Genomic DNA, 26,311 nt, shown 5'->3' on the forward strand with positions numbered 1-26,311 from the left:
CAATTATCGCCCCATTAGCCTGACGAGTCTGATATGTAAAGCTATGGCGTGCATCATCATGGACCTGATTAACAAAGATATAAGAAATCTCCAAACTCTAGACTCCATGCAATTTGGCTTTGTGAAAGGGAGATCATGCCTGCTCAATCTGGTTGACTTCTTTGAATCAGTCACTAGGGCTGTGGATGAATGCATGTCAGTGCATACAGCCTACCTCGATCTGGCCAAGGCCTTTGATACCATTCCTTGCTCAGGAATTAGTGATAAACTCACCAAACTAGGCATCAACCCCTATATCACTAGGTGGGTTGCAAACTGGCTCACAGATAGAACACACAGTGTGAAAGTAGCGGACTCCCAAGTCAGACTGCCGACTAGTCGTGAGTGGAGTCCCACAGGGATCGGTCCTCAGTCCTCTCCTGTTCAGCATCTACTTCTCAGAAATTCAGGCCAACTCAAAGGGACTCTGGCTGACGAAGTTCACAGATGACTGCAGGCTGGGAGCCATTATTAACTCCCAAGTGATGCAGACATCATACAGAAAGGCCTCACTGAGACCAATGACTGGTGTCAAAACCATGACCTTAAGCTTAACACCAAAAAATGCATCATTGTCCCCTTTGGTAAAAACTCAGTTCCTACTAATTACCACATAGATGGGAGCCCACTGAACACTGAAGGTGTTATAAGAGATCTGGGGATGCAGGTTGACAGCAACCTCTCCTTTGACCACCACATTGCCACTGTGGTCAGAAAGTCCTTCTATGTGGCACATCTCATTACCAAGGATTTTGCATCCAGGAAGAAAGAGGTCATTGTCTCTCTCTTTCTCTCTACTCTCCCCACATTAGACCAATCATCAAGTATAATGCCCCATTTGGCATGTACCTCACTAGTCACCTGCAACAGCTAGAGATGCCACAGGAGTACCTCACGAAGAGGATCCTAGGCATTAAACACATGTCCTACATGGACAGACTCAAAATATTCCAGCTATTCTCTGTCTCATATCGCCTACTTAAAGGTGATCTCTGCTTGACTTACAAAGCCATGTCTGACCCAGCTCTGTTAGAAATGCTACATCTAAAGAAAGAAATCCCAGTCTGTCCACACCACATGCTCCAGAGACCTCAACCTCATTACCACAATCAACAGAACATGCTAGACTGCCCATGCTCTGGAATAGACTTCCCATACATGTCAAGAAGAGAAATCTTGATGAGTGGATGGGTAATAGAAAGTTCACCCCAGGGATCACTCCAGTGACCCTACTTGATAGAGGCAATAGGACTAACGTCGGGAGGCATGATGCCAATGCACTTCTATCGGCTAGGAGTGTAAAGACTTCAGGGCCATCAGCTTAGTACATACCTATGAACCTATTAATATACAGTGCAATGGATCACTACATAACCTCTCCCCACCAAAATCACATTTAATTTTTTTGGGGGGCTCTTTAGTTCTTGACATTTTACTTTTAGAATGAGAGACAAGTCCAGAAATAACGTGGGACAATCACAGACAGAACTTCTTAAAATATTATTATTATTAACTTGAAACGTAGACAGAATATCATTTGACTTACATTTTCTGGTTGTAATTCTCACATTTCTCATTATTAAGTGCAAGCAATCCACAATCTTTTCTCCCCGTATCATCAGTTCTAGAAAGAATTATGAGTTTTATAAGGGGTTTTAGTCCATATGAGGGAATACTGGAGACGTGGTGTGTGTGTACATGGGTGGGGGGGGTTGTTTACTTCCCTCTACTTCAGAGCCATGACATAGTTTTCTTTCACTGTTGAACTTTCTAAAACCAGAAAGCATTGGATTTGTCTGTGCCACCAGCACCATTCCCCTTGTTCTAATGCTTAATTCTGGAATGTCTGTGCAATAATGAATGTTCAAGGCGTCCTTTTAATTAGCTGAATAGCACATTTCAGAAACCTATCCTGCACTAGCAACACGTGTAATATAATCAGTTATTTGTTTTTTTTTTTTGTTTTTTGCAAATATGTGCCCACTGCCCAAACTAGTCTGCATCACTGACCTGTCCACACTTAATGTGTACTGCAAAAGTTGCTCTTATTTTCTGATTTTTGGGACGAGGATGATTTTTAAATTTGATAGCTGACTTGCAACCTCATATACATACATACAAGAGTGGCACTTTATGGATAACTGGATTTCCATATGCCTATCTAGTGGGTGTGCACTTTGCAAAAAAATATTAAATAAATTAAACTAAAATTACAAGTAGGAAAAGTAATTACAATAACAGCATGCCAATACGTAATAAAAAGCTCATGTACTACTGCAGGTAAAACAAATTTCCTCTTCAGCCAAAGGTGATAACACACATCTGAAATTCACACTCTCCACATACCTCCCAATCGTACGGAATTCCTCCGCAATTACTGGTTTTGAGGTGCAAATAATGGGGTGCCACGAATTCCCAAGTGGCCCCCTTAATTTCTGAATTTCCCAGCTTTTTTATTTATTTATTTTTTGGGCAATTTCCCACTGACATTATCATATGCAGATGCGTGTGTGATAATGTCAGATTTGTGTGCAGCCTGCCAGCCTGTCAGAATTCAGGTGAGGGCTCGAGGGGTATGATTAAGATGGGCTGACTCTGTTTATGTTTATATGGGCAGCAGGCAGCAGCATCAATGTGTAAAAGTAGCATGTGCATGCTAATAAGCTTTCTTCAAGTAATCAAGTCAAGTTCCAGTGTTAGTTTGGGTCGAGACTTGACTACAGTTCAGAGACAGTAGCAGCAACAGGGTTTTTTTTTTTTAATTAGTTTAGATACAGTGACTGTCAGTTGGCAAGGCTACCCCATCCCCAAACAAGCCATTCCTTTCACAATCACAGTGCAGCAGCAGTCTTGTCAGACTCATGTCAGAGCGGTGCGACATGAAGAAATATTTTTTTACTTCTTCTTCCCCTGGCTCCTCCTCCACCTCCAGGTAAAGATAAAAAGAAATAAATGAATTCAGATTCAGTAATACATTGTTTCAATAAAAAAAGGTCATGGACAACAGTTTGTAGCTAGGCACTATGTCGTACATTCATTTTCTGTGAAATGATGGCATTGCATCAATCACGGTGGTACCAGTTGTATGCTATAAAGTTTATCAAGCACTATATCAGTTTTTCCCAAAATTAGCTTTGCTAAAGTCCTCCGAGTCATTTTCTATTGTCAAATCAGAGGGGTTTGGTAATCACTTGTTGTCAAACAGCTTCCCGCATCTGCATCTGGGTCTGGGATTTTTTATTCATCGCCATTTATGAATATTGAACACCAAACCCCAGACTCTTGTTTTTTAAGGTTTTTTGTAGTAACTTCAGAAGCCCTTTCTCTGTAGCTCATATGTTAATAGTCTTTTTCATTGTTGTGCAATTTTAAGAATGCAATTTCTTATTTTTTCCTCCATGAGGAAGAGTTCTGCAAACAAGCCCTTTGCAGACTGCTTTCAGTCTCTGTCTTTCATATGACCTGTGACCCACAGTGCCTCTGTTTTTTTGCTTTCACACATGCAACACGTTCCCCAAGATTCACAAATCCTCTGTAAGACTAGAGTAATCTTACACAGAAACGCCAGTGTAAGAGTAAGACGGCAGCGCGTCAGGCATATTAATGAGGGTGCGCTGCCATAACTATAAGGCTAACACGGAGCATGCACGAGTGCAGGGGGTGTGTCGGACTGCCGAGCAGTCCAAAAATCCACGCCCCTGCAAGTCTCTCAATCGGGAAATGTCAACCTACATGAGCTAGTCCGCTCAAATGTGTACATAGCCAACACTACATTCCCCCACATTCTAAACCCCAGTACAATTATAAAATGTAAAACTTTTATTTATTTATTTTTTATTCCTAATATAGCTGCCCATATTTGCGCGTGTTTGCATGGGTTTGCCCATTGCTTAGCTACAGTTAGCAGTCAAGACATCGAAGAGGATAATAAGAAACCTATATGCAAACTAAGGAAAACAGCAATAGCATAGTGGTAAAACCTTTGCTCAAAGAGGAGGCATTCCCGGTTTGAGTCCCACCACTCCACTTTTTATTTTCTGTTGGGAAATCTGTATATGAAAAGAATCCCTGAGATTTATCATTGAAATTATAGTAAAAAGCATTGAAATGGTCTCTGTAGTAGTGAACAAATGTTATAGATATATAAGAAAGTGAAATGGTTCTGCATACTGATGAATGCATAAGTAATGTATCTTAAGCAATCTGAAGCACTGCTAAGCAAAGTTTACCAGTATTAAGCACATTACAGTATAATTGCCCATAGCTTAGTACTGCTTTAACTAGTGCAATAGCTTTGCGTGGAGCTGTGCACCGTGCCAACCAGTGCAACATAGAGCAACGTAGAGCAACATCGGGCAACGTAGAGCAAAGTTGGTAAAACATGTAAAACATAGCCACACCTCCTTACCAGTCTGGCCAGTAGTGAAATAAAAAGCAATGACAGGCCTTGAACCCGGGATACTGTGCACCATAATCACAGGACTGAACCACTAAGCCATGACAGCTTTTCATAATTATGCAATTTCAACACACACACATACATATCAATGGAAGTTTACCCATTGCTAAGCAGGTGTACCCTCAGCTGTGTTTTTTCAAAACTGGCCAATCACAAATAAGTGCGGGAAATGATAAATATTTAAGCTCCATAGGCAGGAATACTTGCCATAACTGGTTGTAGCTCCCATCTGCAGGCAGCAATGGCCGGTGCTGGAGAGGGCTCTCATTTTTGAGCGCAACGTTGGGGCATTGAGGAGTCAAAATTAATGGGTTGGCTCCTTGTCCATAATCATGAGGATAGACTCCTGTGGGGCCAGTACCAGGGCATCAATACAAAGTAGAAGCCTGGGACAGTCTAGCTCATGAACTCACCAGTGCCACAGGTATCCCCCGGACTGGTGAGCAGGTCAGACACCACCATGCAGACCTGAAGAGATGCAAGGCTGATCAACTGGACCAGTGGATCCAGGAGGCCCGTGAGATGGCAAATGCCTCACTACTGAGTAATGGAATTAAGTATGAAATAATAGTTTCAATATCACTTCATCTACTTCACAGCTGCAGGTGTCTGTGCTGAAAATCAGCAAGCCTATGCAGATAGGCTGCTAAGGCTGTGCCACCAGGCAGGTTAGTAATTATTCTGCTTGTACTGTTATGTAAAATAAATGAGAGAGCCTGAAATAAAAGTATAATAAATCTCTAATAATTATTCTGCATGTACTGTTATATAAAATAAATGAGAGAGCCTCTAGAAAAGTGTATTAAATCTTTAATAAAGGCATAATTCCTGGAGTGTGTCTGTGTCATTTTCTTTGATATGTTGCTGTACTCTTGCATTATCGAAATAGTACTGTTGTATTAAGTGCTGTTAACACACAGTTGGGTAGGCCCATATAAAGTGGATGAAGGGAGTGCCAGTAGCTTTTAAGCATATTCACAGTCCTCAACTGTTGGTTCATGCCCAGCATGTACAGGTTAATCTGGCACATGAGTAGCTTGGTATTGTGTTCCCCAGAAATGTCATTGTGCTGGCAGAAATGTAGGGAGCTGTTAACATATAAATGATAATTCCACCTAAACATATCTTGATAAGTACAGGAAAGTAGAGCTGTCAGTGTACCATCTCAGCAGTAGTGTGTCTGAGCAACTCACAAAATATGTAGCAGTAACATCTGCATCCTGGACAGTTTGTATGTCAGATACAGCCCATGTATATAAAGACCTAGCAAAACCCATTTCACGATATAAGGACAATTGGGTAGTGTAATAATACATGTAGGGGACATATAACTGCAGTTAATAGGAATGAAGTGTAAACTAGAAGGATATATAAGTTGTTAATGGGGCTATCATTTTCCACCCTACTGTATGTGCATAAAAAATACAATTCAACACCTCAATGGGTATGTCTAATCTCAAAACATTTGTTGGGACATATGTCCTATTGGTTTATAAATATCTGCATTTATTTTGAAGCATGTGCCCTGTTCAAATACCACAATATTGGTGGCCTGTTGCCATCGATTAAACCTGCATGCTGTTGTAATGTCCACTGTTGTTCCATATATGCATGCAATATTGAGATGTATTCATTTGGCACATGAACTGTTTGTGAACTGCTATACTGTGAATATTAATGTACTCACTTCTGCACAGTTTATGCTTTTTTATTGTTGTATGGCAGTTAATTTTATAAGTAGAAAAGAAAATACATACTCCCATGTATCTTGTGTTAGCATTTGTAGGGGTGAGTACAATTCTACACTGACAACTGTGTACTGGAAGTGACAACATTCAGGTTTGAGTACAACGTTTAAATCACTGGCTAAGTCCCTAGCTTCAGATATAAGAACTATACCAACCTTTTGACTTACACAACTTGTCCACAGCAAACAAGCATGGGCCCCACTTTGGAAAGCTGAAAGGGCTACACCTACCTGACATAGCAATTTATAGCATTGGGTTGTTATGACAGTGAGTACTGCAATTACCACACAGCAGGCTGCATGCAATTACCAAATGGTGGCCACTAATTGGTGCAGAGGCCATCACATGCACATGTGCAGATACCTATAAAAGCAGGCTGTACTTGCTGGCCACACATGCAATCATTTCATTGCAGATACCAAGAGAGAGAGACAGAGGCAGAGAGAAAGAGAGAGAGTTGACGTTTTCAGCCACCTTTCTTTACGTACCTTATTTCTTTCGCTTGATTGGCCACATATCTGTTCTGTAGTCATCCCACATGCTGATGTCCTTCGTGGTTCACTGTTGCAGTCATGACTGTAGGGTTCTTCCTGCCAGCAGCAGCCCCCGATGGGCCAGATTCCCAAAGTCTGGATCGGGCGTCAGCTGAGGTCGCTTTTATCCTGACGTCAATGCGCCAGAAGGTATAAAGACCTCAGCTGATGCCATTTCCCAAGTCTTTCTTGCTGCGCAGTGCCCTTTACAGTTCACTGATGCTGGTTGGCCTGTTCCTGTTTGTTTTTGGATTTAATCCCAGGATTTTCGTTTTATAAGATAAGTACCCCATTGGGGAAGTCTTTTTCTTGCTCGTCAGATGTCAGAAAAAGTTAATAATTGTATTTCTTGTGGGAAGCAAATACCTCATAGGGATTTTCACTCTTACTGTATTCCCTGCCTGGGTCCTGACCACGACGTTGCTAATTGTGCTTTTTGTGCTAGATTTAATCAGCGTACTATTAGGCGTAGATATAACTTTGCCTTTTACTATTTTGGAAAAAGGTTTAATTATAACATGTCTTCAGACTCTTTTCCGGCTTCTGCGGTGTGTAAGAGGTGCAAGGATGCAGACAGGCCTCGGAGGTCCATAGCAAAGGATTTTACTCAGTTATTGCCAGTTGCTGGTTCGTCGATCGTCAGTAAGGCACCTTTGCAGCCACTGTCATCCGCCTCTTTTGAACCAATTGCCTGTACCAACTCCAGTGTGGAGCTGATGGGGTCTTCAGAATTGCCAGGGATTGGACTTTTGGATACTACTCCCTCAGTTGGGTCTGGAGCCGGTAGGCAGGTACCGGATTCTGAGGGAGTTCTCAGGCCTTCGCAGCTTCCTGTAAATGTGGATTCAGTTTTACATTCAAAGACAAAGTCTAAGACTCCAGCTGAAGTGAAATGGCAAGCACGGGAACCTTTTGATCAGGGTCCTAGGTCTCAGAGGCAGATGCTTAGGATGGCTGAAGATCTTTTAACTATGATCAAGGGTTCACATCCCCCTACTGGCAAAAAGCCTAGATTACAGTCCGATTATGATTCTTCAGACCAAATTTCTGTTTCTTCTGCTTCTTCCCTTGAGCAACATTATTCTTTTCCTCCTTATGAGGATTCTGATGCTGAAGATTCCTTTCCTTCAGCCTCTCCTCCTGAGGATTATTCTTTTGGTGAAACTTTGCATGATATGAGGGTGCATTTTCACTGGAAAGGGCAGGAATTTTCTGAATCCAAGAAAAGGCTTAGGGATTTTCTTCTTCTCCCACAGCATAGGCCTCTGGCTATTCCCCCTGTATTGGACATTGTAGATGATGTTTTTTCGGAAGCTTCTCTCTCTCCCCTGATTCTTTTCCCCCGGCTCCAGTCAAACTGGATAGGTATTATAGAGTTCCAGATTCTCACAAGTTTCCTTTTAAGAATCTTTTATCTGATCCGGAAACAATTTCTCAGGGTCCTAAGGGTGTTAAAGCGACCTCTGCTAAAAATCTTATTCCCTCTGACCGAGAGTCCAGGGCTTTGGAGAGATGGGGTAAAAAAGTTTATACTTCTGATACATTGTCTATTAGGGCTTTGAACTGTCAATTTCATATGCTGAAGTATCAGCAATACCGTTTGTCTGTATTTAAGCAAAAGATGTCAGCTGTTTCTATTGGTGTGGATAATCAGGAGTTACAGGATTTATTGCATGCTATTGAACATGTGGGTAAACATTCCCTGCATTGTGGTTTTGATTCCTTGGAAGCTTCTTGTAGGGCTACAACAACTGGTGCAGTTATTAGAAGACATGCTTGGTTAAAGGAACAAAGCTTGCCGGATCAGATTAAAGCCAAACTTTGGGATGCCCCTTTGCAGCACGATGTTCTGTTTGGGTCCAAAGCTGAAGGGTATTAAAGAAAATGGAAGACAAAGCCAAATCTATGCAGACGGTTAAGGATCTTCTACAGGTGCAACCTCCTAGATTTAGCAGACACTGGCCAGCTAAACCTTGGTCCTTTCTGGGCTCGGACAGGTCTCAGAGAGGCAGATTCAGGCGTTCCAGAGGTAGTGGACAGGCATAGACCCATTTTAGGAATAGGCAGTGGAGTGCCCCCTCTCCCAAGGGAGGTGAAGATAAGTCTCAACCCTACTGAAAACAGTCTTTATGACTCTCCCTTTCTGGTTCCAGGGGCTCCTCTCCTGGAAGCACCTTTGGGAGGAAGGATTTCTCTTTTTTATCAAAATTGGACTCACATAACCCAGGACAAATGGGTTCTGGACTTAGTCTCAAGAGGTTACAGATTTCATTTCCACATCTTGCCAGATCCGAACAGTTGGCCAGATCTGCCAAATCATCAGTGAGCAGAGGCACAATGGAAGGTTCAGTCCCTCCTGGCTATGAGGGCCATAGAATTGGTACCAAATTTAGAAATAGGACAAGGTGTTTAGTCCAGACTTTTCCTGGTTCCCAGGAAGGAAAATTCGTGGAGACCAATCCTGGACCTTTCTGTACTAAACACCTTCCTAGATATACCAAAATTCAAGATGCTCACTCTGCAGCAGCTGCTGCCTATGTTGGACAAGAATGCTTGGATGGTGTCTTTGGACTTAAAAGAAGTTTACCTGCATATTCCTATAAGGCAAGAGTGCAGAAGGTATCTGCGTTTCAAAGCGGGCTCAAAGCATTACCAGTTCTCTGTGCTGCCCTTTGGCTTATCTACTGCACCCAGGGTCTTTACAAAATGCCTGGCACCAGTAATGGCATTTTGCAGACAGAAGGGGATTCAAATATACCCTTATCTGGATGACTGTCTTATTCAAGCGGACGACAAAGCCACTCTACTTCGGCATCTAGCTTTTGTGCAGCATCTTCTTCAGTGCCTCGGTTTCACAGTGAATCTAAAGAAATCAAATATGGTACCCACACAACAGATTACTTTCCTGGGTGCTCTTCTGAGTACTACAACCCAGATGGCTTCCTTGACACCAGACAAAAAAGTGCAACTGGCTTCTTCTTTCCTACACCTGGCTTCAATGAAACAGCTGACTGCACGAAAAATTCTGAAGACTTTGGGTTACATGGCTTCCTGCATTCTACTAATACCATATGCAAGACTGCATATGAGGAAACTGCAGTGGTACCTCAAGAGTGTATGGTCTCAGCATTACCACAGTTTGGAAACAGTGATCACGATTTTGCCTTGTCTCCAGCAAGAGTTTCTTTGGTGGGCCGAAGCCTGTCTACAGAACAAGGGGAAGCCTTTTTGTCCTCCGCTGACCAACCAGGTTCTGACAACGGATGCTTCAGATTATGCATGCGGAGCCCACATGCACAGGAGATGTCTTCAGGGTGTTTGGACACAGGAGCAAACACACCTGCACATAAATTTGAAGGAGATGCTAGCTGTACAGAATGCCCTGATAGCCTTCAGGGACCTTCTTCTACCAGGACAATTGTTGATACAGACAGACAATACTACAGTGATGTGGTACATAAACAGGCAGGGGGGCTCTCACTCTTACCCTCTGTGCAGATTAGCCATGACTCTATGATACACTACTCTGACCTGCAGTGTCGACTTACAAGCGCAATTCCTGCCAGGAAAAGACAGAACTCTGGCAGACACATTGAGCAAACACATTTTGGATCCACACGAATGGATGTTGGATGTTCGGATATTCAGAATGATTATAAAGGCATAGGGATGTCTGGACATAGATCTATTTGCATCCCCTCAGAATCATCAACTTCCAACATTCTGCACAAGGACCTACCACAAACTAGCATGGCAAGTGGATGCCCTCTCATTCAGTTGGAAGCACCTCTCAGTATATGCTTTTCCTCCTTTTCCTCTTCTACCTCGGGTACTTCTGAAGATAAAACAGGACAGACCACAAATGCTTTTACTGGCTCCCAATTGGCCTTGGCAATTCTGGTATTCCACTCTGATGAACCTGGTTCAGGAGCCTCCCTGGATTCTGCTTCAAATCCCTCATCTACTGTCTCAATGGGATGGCCGGACACTGCACAGTCATGTCAAAACTCTGAATCTAGCTGCCTGGTGGATCCAGGGTCTGTAAACACCTCTATTCTTTCAAAATAGGTAATGGATGTAATCCTTGAAGCTAGACGGCCCAGCACTAGGAAATCTTATGTGGGTAAATGGAAAATATTTTGCTCCTGGAATCAAGTCCAGGGTGGTGATTCTGCTGTTCCGAACATTCCTCTGATTTTACAGTATCTGACAGAGTTGTTACATACGGGCCTATCTTTTTCGTCTGTTAAGCTTCATGCTTCTGCTATTTCTGCACATTACGATACGGATCCTCAGATTTTTTTCTCATCCATTACTTAAACAATTTCTTAGAGGGGCTAAGAATATTCAGCCCCCTATGAGGGCTCCTGTTCCCACTTGGGATCTTAACTATGTTTTGGAGAAATTAACCTTGTCTCCTTTTGAACCTGCAGCTTCCACGGATTTAAAATTTTTGTCTTGGAAAACTGCCTTTATTTTAGCTATTACCTCTGCTAGAAGAATTTCGGAATTGCAAGCACTCATGGCTGTGGAACCCTTCCTTATTTTTCATCAGGACAGGGTATCTCTATGGACTAATCCCACCTTTATGCCCAAGGTGGTTTCGGCAGTGGCCTTGAATCAGTCTATTCATTTGCCTACCTTTTATCCTAATCCTCAAAGTGAGGAAGAAAGTCTTTTACGCTCTTTAGCCGTGCACAGGCAGCTTTGTTTATAACTGGACAGGACCAAGATATTCTGGAAATCTGATCAGTTGTTTGTTGCTTATGCTCCTGCTGTTCAAGGGAAAGCAATCACTAAGCTAACTATTTCCAAGTGGATTGCCCACTGCATCAAGTTCTGTTACTCTTTTCATGGCAATCCAGTTCCTGTTAATGTTAGGACTCATTCTACCCGGGCTACTGCTACTTTAGCAGCTTTTCTTTGTGTGGTTCCTACCAAGGATATTTTGGAGGCTGCTACTTGGAGTTCTGTACATACTTTTTCTAAGCATTACAACCTCCCTCTCTATTCTAAATCCAGGGCTGGTTCTGCTTCTGCGGTTTTGCAAGGTTTTGTGACCGCTCCCTCTGTTTCTCCTCCAGCCACCCTTTCTTAGCTTTGGGACTCAACCCTACAGTCATGACTGCAACAGTGAACCACGAAGGACATAGTACAGTTGTGTACTCTTACCATAAATGTAGATGTTCAAGTGTGTTCACTGTTGCAGTCTGGGTTATCCTCCCTCCTACCCCCTCTTTTGTTTTTTCTTTGAGTATTATCTGTTATGAAGTGTTTTGGCTGATGAGGTTTTGGGCATGGTTTCTTTTTTAGCCTTTTCTTTCTGGGCACCTGGCATCTGGGGCAAGAAAAACTGGGGAAATGGTGTCAGCTGAGGTCTTTATACCTTCTGGCGCATTGACATCAGGATAAAAGTGACCTCAGCTGACGCCCGATCCAGACGTTGGGACTCTGGCCAATCGGGGACTGCTGCTGGCAGGAAGAACCTTACAGTCATGACTGCAACAGTGAACACACTCAAACATCTACATTTATGGTAAGAGTACACAACTGTACTTTTTGAGGTGCTGTCATTCTTCTTCGACTAAGTCTGTTTCCTCCACTACTTGTATTAGGGGTACTTGACTTCTTCAGCCACCTTTCTTCAAGTACCTTATTTCTTTCACTTGTTTGGCCACATATCTGTTCTGTAGTCATCCCACATGCTGTTTTGAGGTGCTGCCATTCTTCTTCGACTAAGTCTGTTTTCTCCACTACTTGTATTAGCGGTACTTGAGCACTGAGTACTTTCTTGTTCATTCTCCCCTTTTAATTGTTTTCCATTCATGGGTGATTTTCAGTTGGAAACATTCAACATGATTTGGTGGAAAACCCCCGCAGAAGCACAAGTACATAATGCAAAGGCCGGAGATAATGCATTGTACCTTGTGCATGTGAGGCAAATACCTTAACCACTTCTCTATCTGGTCTCTTCCCCCTCTCAGGCAATAAAAATATACATCTTCAATCTGTAAAACTTTTTCTAGTAGTGAGAATCAAACCTTGCACCTTTTGATTGAAAAGCATACACCTTAAACACTGGATCACTTGGCCTTTCAGCTGGAAATGACTTTAAAAAAAAGAGTTTTCACCTTTATGATTCTCCTTGCATATCAGTCTAGTCAGACTTATAGGTCAGTAGTTTCCTGGGTCTATAGATGGCCCACCAAGGATGACTGTTGCTGTCCTCCACTCTACTGGAGCAAAGCCTGCCTGGAGATTTGGTTAAATAGAGAAATTAATTGGTGTGCTAGATCATTGTTGAGCTATTTACTGGGCACCCTGGGATTAAATCAGGGTTCATAGATGCTGTGTCTCTAGCTTTAGAAAGTGCTGTTATGACTTCTTCCTTTGTGATATCCGTCTATGGAATCATAAGGGGAATTTCATCAGAAGTAACTGGAAGTGATAAAGGGGTGAAATTTTTGTTGACTGTAAAGGCCAGCAAGTTTACTATGTCTTCTGGGTGAATATAAGCACTGTCTTCTTCAGCCAACTCAGCATGTTTTTGAGTGTTTCCCTTAAGATATCTGACCTAACTAAAAATACTTTTCAGTTTTCCTTTGCACAGAAGGCTATTTTAGTCTCCTATTCAGATTTTGCAGACTTGACTAGTTTCCTGATTTGTCTGTTGACACTACTGTAGGATTTTTTTTCCTTTGAGCACTCTCCTGTCCTTAGACATAAATTTCTGCCATCTGTTGTATAGTCTGTTTATGATTAAGATCCTGATAAATTGGCCATCAGTCCTGCGTTGGGCTAAATGCCCTTCCATTACCTTCAGGTTTACTGAGTGTTTCCCATCATACTCAGTGGGGATCCTGTAACTAACGATTATATGGTGAGAGACTTTGCCAATGATCAGGCTGGACATGGAGTAGCTCAGTTTCCATGTTTTTCTTATTCTATGTACCTTGGAGCCTGGTGGGCCTGGTTAGCAGAAGTGTGTCTCACTATCGTTCTGTCTTTCTCTTGCAGCCTGGTTTTTGCCAAGTACTGAGGCCATTTTCTAGAAGCTGGTAGAACTCATTTCTTTGCTTCCTTCTCAGCGTTCCAGTATTCCTTCTTGGCCTAGTCTGTCTTTTTCCATGTCCCATTTTGTCCTGTACTCCTCTTTTCTTTTGCAGTCACCTTTCTTTAAGTACCTTATTTCTTTCGCTTGCTTGGCCACATATCTGTTCTGTAGTCATCCCACATGCTGTTTTGAGGTGCTGCCATTCTTCTTCAACTAAGTCTGTTTCCTCCACTACTTGTATTAGGGGTACTTGAGCACTGAGTACTTTCTTGTTCATTCGCCCCTTTTAATTGTTTTCCATTCATGGGTGTGTTTCAGTTGGAAACATTCAACATGATTTGGGGGAAAGACCCCACAGAAGCACAAGTAGATAATGCAAAGGTCAGAGATAATGCATTGACTAGAGGTCAGGATCGAACCTTGTACCTTGTGCATTGGAGGCAAAAACCTAAACCGCTTCGCTATCTGGTCTTTGTTTTGCTGCCTGATAGTTTCTTTTTGCCAACTACTGAGGTCATTTTCTAGAAGCTGGTAGAACTCTTTCTTAGCTTTCTTCTCAGCCATCCAGTATTCCTTCTTGGCCTAGTTTGTCTTTTCCATGTCCCACTATGTCCTGCACTCCACCTTTCTTTAAGTACCTTATTTTTTTTGCTTGCTAGGCCACATATCTGTTCTGTAGTCATCCCACATGCTGTTTTGAGGTGCTGCCATTCTTCTTCGACTAAGTCTGTTTCCTCCTCTACTCATTGTACTCAGTGGGGATCCTGTAAAGTACAGTTGTGTACCCTTACCATAAATGTAGATATTCGAGTGTGTTCACTGTTGCAGTCATGACTGTAGGGTTCTTCCTGCCAGCAGCAGCCCCCGATCGGCCAGAGTCCCAAAGTCTGGATCGGGCATCAGCTGAGATTGCTTTTATCCTGACGTCAATGCGCCAGAAGGTATAAAGACCTCAGCTGACGCCATTTCCCCAGTTTTTCTTGCCCCAGATGTCAGGTGCCCAGAAAGAAAAGGCTAAAAAAGAAACCATGCCCAAAACCTCATCAGCCAAAATATCTCATAACAGATAATACTCAAAGAAAAAACAAAAGATGGGGTAGGAGGGAGGGTAACCCAGACTGCAACAGTGAACACACTCGAACATCTACATTTATGGTAAGAGTACACAACTGTACTATGTCCATCATGGTTCACTGTTGCAGTCATGACTGTAGGGCTGAGTCCCAAAGCTAAGAAAGGGTGGCTGGAGGAGAAACAGAGGGAGCAGTAACAAAACCTTGCAAAACTGCAGAAGCAAAACTGGCCCTGGATTTAGAATAGAGATGGAGGCTGTAATGCTTAGAAAAAGTATGTACAGAACTCCAAGTAGCAGCCTCCAAAGTATCCTTGGTAGGAACCACACAAAGAAAAGCTGCTGAAGTAGCAGTAGCCCAGGTAGAATGAGTCCTAACATTAACAGGAACTGGATATCCATGATAAGAGAATCAGAACTTGATGCAATGGGCAATCCACTTGGAAATAGTGATTGCTTTCCCTTGAACAGTAGGAGCATAAGCGACAAACAACTGATCAGATTTCTGGAATATCTTGGTCCTGTCCAGGTATAAACGAAGCTGCGTGTGCACGTCTAAAGAGTGCAAAAAACTTTCTTCCTCACTTTGAGGATTAGGATAAAAGGTAGGCAAATGAATAGACTGATTCAAGGCCACTGCCGAAACCATCTTTGGCATAAAGGTGGGATTAGTCCATAGATATACCCTGTCCTGATGAAAAATAATGAAGGGTTCCACAGCCATGAGTGCTTGCAATTCCTAAATTCTTCTAGCAGAGGTAATAGCTAAAAAAAAACGCAGTTTTCCAAGACAAAAAATTCAAATCCGTGGAAGCTGCAGGTTCAAAAGGAGACAAGGTTAATTTCTCCAAAACATAGTTAAGATCCCAAGTGGGAACAGGAGCCCTCATAGGGGGCCGAATATTCTTAGCCCCTCTAAGATATTGTTTAATTAATGGATGAGAAAAAATCTGAGGATCCGTATCGTAATGTGCAGAAATAGCAGAAGCATGAAGCTTAACAGACGAAAAAGATAGGCCCGTATGTAACAACTCCGTCAGATACTGTAAAATCAGAGGAATGTTCGGAACACCACCCTGGACTTGATTCCAGGAGCAAAATCTTTTCCATTTACCCACATAAGATTTTCTAGTGCTGGGCCGTCTAGCTTCAAGGATTACATCCATTACCTATTTGAAAGGGTAGAGGTATTTAAAGACCCTGGATCTGCCAGGCAGCTAGATTAGGAGTTTTGACATGACTGTGCAGCATCCGGCTGGCCTGTTGAGACAGTAGATGAGGGATTTGAGGCAGAATCCAGGGAAGCTCCTGAACCAGGTTCATCAGAGTGGAATACCAGAATTGCCGAGGCCAATTGGGAGCCAGCAAAATCATTTGCGGTCTAACCTGTTTTATCTTCAGAAGTACCCGAGGTAGAAGAGGAAAAGGAAGAAAAGCATATACTGAGAGGTGTTTCCAACTGAATGAGAGGGCATCCACTTTCCATACTAGTTTGTAGTAGGTCCTTGTGCAGAATGTTGGAAGTTGATGATTCTGAGGGGATGCAAAGAGATCTATGTCCGGACATCCCCACGCCTTTATAATCATCCTGAATCTCCGAACATCCAACATCCATTTGTGTGGATCCAAAATATGTCTGCTTAATGTGTCTGTCAGAGTGTTGTCATTTCCTGGCAGGAATTGCACTTGTAAGTCGACACTGCAGGTCAGAGCAGTGTACCATAGAGTCATGGCTAATCTGCACAGGGGATAAGAGTGAGAGCCCCCCTGCCTGTTTATGTACCACATCACTGTAGTGTTGTCTGTCTGTATCAACAATTGTCCTGGTAGAAGAAGGTCCCTGAAGGCTATCAGGGCATTCTGTACAGCTAGCGTCTCCTTCAAATTTATGTGCAGGTGTGTTTGCTCCTGTGTCCAAACACCCTGAAGACATCTCCCATGCATGTGGGCTCCCCAGGCATAATCTGAAGCATCCGTTGTCAGAACTTGGTTTGTCGGTGGAGGACAAAAAGGCTTCCCCTTGTTCTGTAGACAGGCTTCGGCCCACCAAAGAAACTCTTGCTGGAGACAAGGCAAAATCATGATCACTGTTTCCAAACTGTGGTAACGCTGAGACCATACACTCTTGAGGCACCACTGCAGTTTCATAATATGCAGTCTTGCATATGGTATTAGTAGAATGCAGGAAGCCATGTAACCCAAAGCCTGCAGAATTTTTCTTGCAGTCAGCTATTTCATTGATGCCAGGTGTCGGAAAGAAGCCATTTGCACTTTTTTGTCTGGTGTCAAGGAAGCCATCTGGGTTGTAGTACTCAGAAGAGCACCCAGGAAAGTAATCTGTTGTATGGGTACCAGATTTGATTTCTTTAGATTCACTGTGAAACCGAGGTACAGAAGAAGATGCTGCACAAAAGCTAGATGCCGAAGTAGAGTGTCTTTGTCGTCCACTTGAATAAGACAGTCGTCCAGATAAGGGTATATTTGAATCCCCTTCTGTCTGCAAAACACCATTACTGGTGCCAGGGATTTTGTTAAGACCCTGGGCACAGTAGATAAGCCAAAGGGCAGCACAGAGAACTGGTAATGCTTTGAGCCTGCTTTGAAACGCAGATACCTTCTGCACTCTTGCCTTATAGGAATATGCAGGTAAGCTTCCTTTAAGTCCAAAGTCATCATCCAAGCATTCTTGCCCAACATAGGCAGCAGCTGCTGCAGAGTGAGCATCCTGAATTTTGGTATATCTAGGAAGGTGTTTAGTACAGAAAGGTCCAGGATTGGTCTTCAACGAGTTTTCCTTCCTGGGAACCAGGAAAAGTCTGGAATAAAAACCTTGTCCTATTTCTAAATTTGGTACCAATTCTATGGCCTTCATAGCCAGGAGGAACTGAACCTGCCATTGCGCATCTGCCCACTGATGATTTGGCAGATCTGGCCAAGCGTTCGGTTTTGGCAAGATGTGGAAATGAAATCTGTAACCTCTTGAGACTAAGTCCAGAACCCATTTGTCACGGGTTATGTGGCTCCAATTTTGATAAAAAAGAATAATACTTCCTCCCAAGGGTGCTTCCAGGAGATGAGCCCCTGGAACCAGAAAGGGGGAGTCATAAAGACTGTTTTCAGTAGGGTTGAGACTTATCTTAACCTCCCTTGGGAGAGGGGACACTCCACTGCCTATTCCTAAAATGTGTCTGTGCCTGTCCCCTACCTCTGGAACGCCTGAATCTGCCTCTCTGAGACCTGTCCGAGCCTGGAAAGGACCAAGGTTTAGCTGGCCAGTGTCTGCTAAATCTAAGAGGTTGCACCTGTAGAAAAATCCTTAACCACCTGCATAGATTTGGCTTTGTTCTTCATTTTCTTTAATACCTCTTCAGCTCTGGACCCAAACAGAACATCGTGCTGCAAAGGGGCATCCAAAAGTTTGGCTTTAACCTGATCCGGCGAGCTTTGTTCCTTTAACCAAGCATGTCTTCTAATAACTGCGCCAGGTGTTGCAGCCCTACAAGAAGCTTCCAAAGAATCAAAACCACAATGCAGGGAATGTTTACCCACCTATTCAATAGCATGCAATAAATTCTGTAACTCCTGATTATCCGCACCAATAGAAACAGCTGACATCTTTTGTTTAAATACAGACAAAAGGTATTGCTGATACTTCAGCATATGAAATTGACAGTTAAAAGCCCTAATAGACAATGTAGCAGAAGTATAAACTTTTTTACCCCATCTCTCCAAAGCCCTGGACTCTCGGTCAGAGGGAATAGGATTTTTAGCAGAGGCCACTTTAACACCCTTAGGACCCTGAGAAATTGTTTCTGGATCAGGTGAAAGATTCTTAAAAAGAAACTTGTGAGAATCTGGAACCCTATAATACCTATCTGGTTTGACCGGAGCAGGGGGAAATGAATCAATAGAGAGAGAAGCTTCTGAAAAAACATCATCTACAATGTCCAATACAGGGGGAATAGCCAGAGGCTTATGCTGTGGGAGAAGAAGAAAATCCCTAAGCCTTTTCTTGGATTCAGAAAATTCCTGCCCTTCCCAGTGAAAATGCACCCTCATATCATGCAAAGTTTCACCAAAAGAATAATCCTCAGGAGGAGAGGCTGAAGGAAAGGAATCTTCAGCATCAGAATCCTCATAAGGAAGAAAAGAATAATCCTGCTCAATGGAAGAAGCAGAAGAAACAGAAATTTGGTCTGAAGAATCATAATCGGACTGTAATCTAGGCTTCTTGTCAGGAGGGGGATGTGAACCCCTGATCATAGTTAAGAGATCTTCAGCCATCCTAAGCATCTGCCTCTGAGGCCTAGGACCCTGATCAAAAGGTGCCTGTGCTTGCCATTTCACTTTAGCTGGAGCCTTAGACTTTGTCTTTGAATGTAAAACTGAATTCACATTTACAGGAAGCTGCGAAGGCCTGAGAACTCCCTCAGAAGCCGGTACCTGCCTACTCGCTCCATACCCAACTGAGGGAGCTGTATCTGAAGGTCCAGACCCTGGAAATTCTGAAGACCCCATCAGCTCCACACCAGAGTTGGTACAGGCAATTGGTTCAAAAGAGGCGGACGACAGGGGCTGCAAAGGCACCTCACTGACGACCGATGAACCAGCAACTGGCAGTAACTGAGTAACATCCTTTGCTGTGGACCTCGGAGGCCTGTCTGCATCCTAGTGCCTCTTACACACCCCAGAAGCCGGAAAAGAATCCGAAGACATGTTATAATTAAACCTTTTTCCAAAATAGTAAAAGGCAAAGTTATATCTACGCCTAATAGTACGTTGATTAAATCTAGCACAAAAAGCACAATTAGCAACGTTGTGGTCAGGACCCAGTCAGGGAATACAGTAAGAGTGAAAATCCCTATGAGGTATTTGCTTCCCACAAGAAATACAATTATTAACTTTTTCTGACATCTGACTGGAGAAAGAAAAAGACCTCCCCAATGGGGTACTTATCTTATAAAACGAAAATCCTGGGATTAAATCCAAAAACAAACAGGAACAGGCCGACCAGCAGCAGAGAACTGCAAAGGGCACTGCGCGGCAAGAAAGACTGGGGAAATGGCATCAGTTGTGGTCTTTATACCTTCTGGCACATTGATGGTAGGATAAAAGCGACTTCAGCTGACGCCCGATCCAGACTTTGGGACGCTGGCCAATAGGGGGCTGCTGCTGGCAGGAAGAACCCTACAGTCATGACTGCAACAGTGAACAACGATGGACATCTAATGATTATATGGTGGGAGACTTTGCCAATGGTCAGGCTGGACATGGAGTAGCTCAGTTTCATGTTTTTCTTATTTAATGTACCTTGGAGCCTGGTGGGCATGGTGAGCAGAAGTGTGTCTCACTATCATTCTGTCTTTGTCTTGCAGCCTGATAGTTTCTTTTTGCTAAATACTGAGGTTATTTTCTAGAAGCTGGTAGAAGTCAATTCTTAGCTTCCTTCTCAGCCATCCAGTATTCCTTCTTGGCCTAGTCTGTCATTTCCATGTCCCACTTTGTCCTGCACTCCTCCTTTCTTTTGATGACTTCCTTGACTTCTTCAGCCACCTTTCTTTAAGTACCTTATTTTTTTTGCTTGTTTGGCCACATATCAGTTCTGTAGTCATCCCACATGCTGTTTTGAGTTGCTGCCATTCTTCTTCGACTAAGTCTGTTTCCTACATTACTTGTATTAGGGGTACTTATGCACTGAGTACTTTCTTGTTCATTCTCCCCTTTTAATTGTTTTCCAATCATGAGTGAGTTTCAGTTGGAAACATTCAACACGATTTGCGGGAAAGACCCCCACAGAAGCACAAGTAGATAATGCAAAGGCCGGAGATAATGCATTGGCCGGAGGTCAGGATCAGAGCTTGTACCTTGTGCATGGGAGGCGAATACCTTAACCGCTTCCCTATCTGGTCTCTGTCCCTCTCAGGGCAATAAAAAAATACATCTTCAATTTGTAAAACTCTTTCCAGTGGTGAGAATCAAACCTTTCACTTTGTGAATGAAAAGCATACACCTTAACCACTGTACCACTTGGCCTTTAAACTGAAAATTTCTTTAAAAAAAGGGGTTTTCAGCTTCATGATTCTCCTTGCATATCAGTCTAGTCAGACTTATATGGCAGTAGTTTCCTGGGTCTATAGATGGCCCACCCCTGTGCAAAGGGATGACTGTTGCTGTCCTCCACTTTACTGGAGCAAAGCCTGCCTGGAGACTGTGGTTAAATAGAGAAATTAATTGGTGTGCTAGATCATTGTTGAGCTATTTACTAGGCACTCTGGGATTAAATCAGGGTTCATTGATGCTGTGTCTCTAGCTTTAGAAAGTGCAGTGATGACTTCTTCCTTTGTGATATCAGGCAATGGAATCATAGGGGGAATTTCATCAGAAGTGACCGGAAGTGATAAAGGGGTGAAATTTTCATTGACTGTACAGGCCAGCAAGTTTACTATGTCTTCTGGGTGAATATAAGCACTGTCTTCTTCAGCCAACAAGGCATGTTTTTGATTGTTTCCCTTAAGATTTCTGACCTAACTAAAAATACTTTACAGTTTTCCTTTGCACAGAAGGCTATTTTAGTCTCCTATTTAGATTTTGCAGACTTGACTAGTTTCCTGATTTGTCTGTTGACACTACTGTAGGATTTTTTTTTTCCGTTGAGCACTCTCCTGTCCTTAGACATAAATTTCTGCCTGTTGTATAGTCTGTTTATGATTAAGATCCTGATAAATCAGCCATCAGTCTTGTGTTGGGCTGAATGTCCTTCCTGTACCTTCAGGTTTACTGAGTGCTTCCCATCGTACTCAGTGGGGATCCTGTAACTAACGATGCTATGGTGAGAGATTTTGCCAACGATCAGGCTGGACATGGAGTAACTCAGTTTCCATGTTTTTCTTAATCTATGTACCTTGGAGCCTGGTGGGCCTGGTGAGCAGAAGGGTGTCTGACTTTATCTTTCTGTCTTTGTCTTGCAGCCTGATAGTTTCTTTTTGTCAAATACTGAGTTCTTTTTCTAGAAGATGGTAGAACTCCTTTCTTAGCTTCCTTCTTAACCTTCCAGTATTTCTTCTTGGCCTAGTCTGTCTTTTCCAGGTCCCACTTTGTCCTGCACTCCTCCTTTCTTTTGATGACTACCTTAACTTCCTCAGTCACCTTTCTTTAAGTACCTTATTTCTTTCGCTTGCTTGGCCACATATTTGTTCTGTAGTCATCCCACATGCTGTATTGAGGTGCTGCCATTCTTCTTCGACTAAGTCTGTTTCCTCCTGTACTCATCATACTCAGTGGGGATCCTGTAACTAATGATTATATGGTGGGAGACTTTGCCAATGGTCAGGCTGGACATGGAGTAGCTAAGTTTCCATGTTTTTCTTATTTTATGTACCTTGGAGCCTGGTGGGCCTGGTGAGCAGAAGGGTGTCTGACTTTATCTTTCTGTCTTTGTCTTGCAGCCTGATAGTTTCTTTTTGCCAAATACTGAGGTCATTTTCTAGAAGCTGGTAGCAGTCCTTTCTTAGCTTCCTTCTCAGCCATCCAGTATTCCTTCTTGGCCTAGTCTGTCATTTCCATGTCCCACTTTGTCCTGCACTCCTCCTTTCTTTTGAAGACTTCCTTGACTTCCTCAGTCACCTTTCTTTAAGTACCTTATTTCTTTCGCTTGTTTGGCCACATATCTGTTCTGTAGTCATCCCACATGCTGTTTTGAGGTGCTGCCATTCTTCTTTGACTAAGTCTGTTTCCTCCACTACTCATATTAGGGGTACTTGAGCACTGAGTACTTTCTTCTTCATTCTCCCCTTTTAATTGTTTTCCATTCATGGGTGAGTTTCAGTTGGAAACATTCAACATGATTTGGAGGAAAGGCCCCCACAGAAGCACAAGTAGATAATGTAAAGGCCGGAGATAATGCATTGGCCAAAGGTCAGGATCGGAGCTTGTACCTTGTGCATGGGAGGCGAATACCTTAACCGCTTCGGTATCTCATCTCTCCCCATCTCAGGGCAATACAAATATACATTTTCAATGTGTAAAACTCTTTCCAGTGGTGAGAATCAAACCTTGCAATTGAAAGGCATACTCCTTAACCACTGTTCCACTTGGCATTTCAGGTGCAAAAGAGTTTTAAAAAAGTGGTTTTCAGCTTATGATTCTCCTTGCATATCAGCCTAGTCTAACTTATAGGTCAGTAGTTTCCTGGGTCTATAGATGGCCCACTCCTGTGCATAGGGCTGACTGTTGCTGTCCTCCACTCTACTAGATCAAAGCCTGCCTGGAGACTGTGGTCAAATAGAGAAATTAATAGGTGTGCTAGATCATTGTTAAGCTATTTACTAGGCACCTTTTGATTAAATCAGGGTTCATAGATGCTGTGTCTCTAGCTTTAGAAAGTGCAGTGATGACTTCTTCCTTTGTGATATCAGGCTATGGAATCATAAGGGGAATTTCATCAGAAGTGACCGGAAGTGATAAAGGGGTGAAATTTTCGTTGACTGTACAGGCCAGCAAGTTTACTATGTCTTTTGGGTGAATATAAGCACTGTCTTCTTCAGCCAACTCAGCATGTTTTTCAGTGTTTCCCTTAAGATTTCTGACGTAACTAAAAATACTTTACAGTTTTCCTTTGCACAGAAAGCTATTTTAGTCACCTATTTAGATGTTGCAGACTTGACTAGTTTCCTGATTTGTCTGTTGACACTACTGTAGGAGTTTTTTTTTTCCTTTGAGCACTCTCCTGTCCTTAGACATAAATTTCTGCCTTATGTTGTATAATCTGTTTATGATTAAGATCCTAATAAATCAGGCATCTGTCCTGTGTTCGGCTGAATGTCCTACCTGTACCTTCAGGTTTACTGAGTGTTTCCCATCGTACTCAGTGGGGATCCTGTAACTAACGATGATATGGTGAGAGAATTTGCCAACGATCAGGCTGGACATGGAGTAGCGCAGTTTCCATGTTTTTCTTAATCCATGTACCTTGGAGCCTGGTGGGCTTTGTGAGCAGAAGGGTGACTGACTTTTTCTTTCTTTCTTTATTTGGAGCCTGATAGTTTCTTTTTGCCAAATACTGAGGCCATTTTCTAGAAGCTGGTAGAACTCCTTTTTTAGCTTCCTTCTCACCTATCCTGTATTCCTTCTTGGCCTAGTCTGTCTTTTCCATGTCCCACTTTGTCCTGCCCTCCCCCTTTCTTTAAGTACCTTATTTCCTTTGCTTGTTTGGCTACATATCTGTTCTGTTGTCATCCCACATGCTGTTTCGAGGTGCTGTCATTCTTCTTCGACTAAGTCTGTTTCCTCCTCTACTTGTATTAGGGGTACTTGTGCACTGAGTACTTTTTTGTTCATTGTCCCTTTTTAATTGTTTTCCATTCATGGGTGAGTTTCAGTTGGAAACATTCAACATGAGGTGCTGCCATTCTTCTTTGACTAAGTCTGTTTCCTCCACTACTTGTATTAGGGGTACTTGAGCACTGAGTACTTTCTTGTTCATTTCCCCCTTTTAATTGTTTTCCATTCATGGGTGAGTTTCAGGTCGAAACATTCAACATGATTTGGGTGAAAGACCCCCACAGAAGCACAAGTAGATAATGCAAAGGCCGGAGATAATGCATTGGCCAGAGGTCAGGATTGAACCTTGCACGTTGTGCATGGGAGGCGAATGCCTTAACCGCTTCACTATCTGGTCCTCCTCCTCTCAGGGCAATAAAAATATACATCTTCAATGTGTGAAACTATTTCCAGTGGTGAGCACCAAAGCTTGCATCTTGTGTTTGAAAGGCATACACCTTAATCACTGTACCACTTGGCCTTTCAGGTGTATAGGAGTTTAAAAAAAGAAGTTTTCAGCTTCATAATTCTCCTTGCATATCAATCTAGTCTAACTTATAGGTCAGTAGTTTCCTGGGTCTATAGATGGCCCACCCCTGTACAAAGGGATGGCTTTTGCTGTCCTCCACTCTACTAGAGCAAAGCCTGCCTGGAGACTGTGGTTAAATAGAGAAATGATTTGGTATGCTAGATCATTGTTAAGCTGTTTACTAGGCACCCTGCGATTAAATCAGGGTTCATAGGTGCTGTTTCTCTTGCTTTAGAAAGTGCAGTGATGACTTCTTCCTTTGTGATATCAGGCTATGGAATCTTAAGGGGAATTTCATCAGAAGTGACCGGAAGTGATAAAGGGGTGAAAATTTTGTTGACTGTACAGGCCAGCAAGTTTGCTATGTCTTCTTGGTGAATATAAGCACTGTCTTCTTCAGCCAACTCAGCATGTTTTTGAGTGTTTTCCTTAAGATTTCTGACCTAACTAAAAATACTTTACAGTTTTCCTTTGCACAGAAGGCTTTGCCAATGGTCAGGCTGGACATGGAGTAGCTTAGTTTCCATGTTTTTCTTATTTTATGTACCTTGAAGCCTGGTGGGCCTGGTGAGCTGAAGGGTGTCTGACTTTATCGCTCTGTCTTTGTCTTGCAGTCTGATAGTTTCTTTTTGCCAAATACTGAGGTCATTTTCTAGAAGCTGATAGAAGTCCTTTCTTAGCTTCCTTCTCAGCCATCCAGTATTCAGTATCCAGCATTAACCCACACCAAACAACATCCAGGGCTGTGTCCAAGTAGCAAAACATAACATCAAGTCTCCCAAAAACATGTGTTGAAATGTGTAATGGTATAATGAGATCAAGGTGCAAACCTACAGACACTATCCCTAAAGCTACATGTGCAGAACAAGCAACACCTCACCTCACCTGAGGACCAACATCCACACATTGAAGCTCGCTGGTGACAGTGTGCAGCTTTGGGGTTGATGTTCATTAGCTGGAACTAGGTGTCTAGACATTGTGGAGGGAATTCTGAATAGTTCATAATAACACTCATGTGTGGTCCAAACCCATCAAGCATCTGTAAGACGACTGAGGATGGAGAGGGGTTTTAGCTTCCAACATGATAATGACCTAACACCAATAGTAAACCCCAAGTGTGACCTCCAATGGCTGTGCACATGAGCTGGCCTTGCAATATGACAGGGTTGGGGGACTTTTGTATGGAAGACTGTCCAAATAATGCCAAGTCAAGATGTGCCATGCTGATATACCCCTTCCCAAGAAGAGTGACTGCTGTAGTTTACTTAACAGGTGCTTCAACAAAGCATTGGTTTCAGGGTGTTCACACTTATGCAGCCACCAGATCACTTCTGTGTCTCGGCTCAACAGTGGCACAGGAAAATAACTTTCTTGGGTGGCGTAAGCCAGGGAACCTTGTTGGCTAGACTTATGTAGACCCTTGGGGCGATAGCCTAGTACCTACCTATGAACCTATGAACCTATATGCATCTCATTCATTAAATTGACAACTAACAGATCTGTTTGTTTCTTGATTGGATTGCACAGATCATATATCACATTTAAGGTGGGTAATGTTT

The sequence above is a fragment of the Protopterus annectens genome, chromosome 4.part1 (genome assembly GCF_019279795.1).
Source record: "Protopterus annectens isolate FY-2018-M chromosome 4.part1, PAN1.0, whole genome shotgun sequence".
In the NCBI taxonomy this organism is placed as follows: domain Eukaryota; kingdom Metazoa; phylum Chordata; order Ceratodontiformes; family Protopteridae; genus Protopterus; species Protopterus annectens.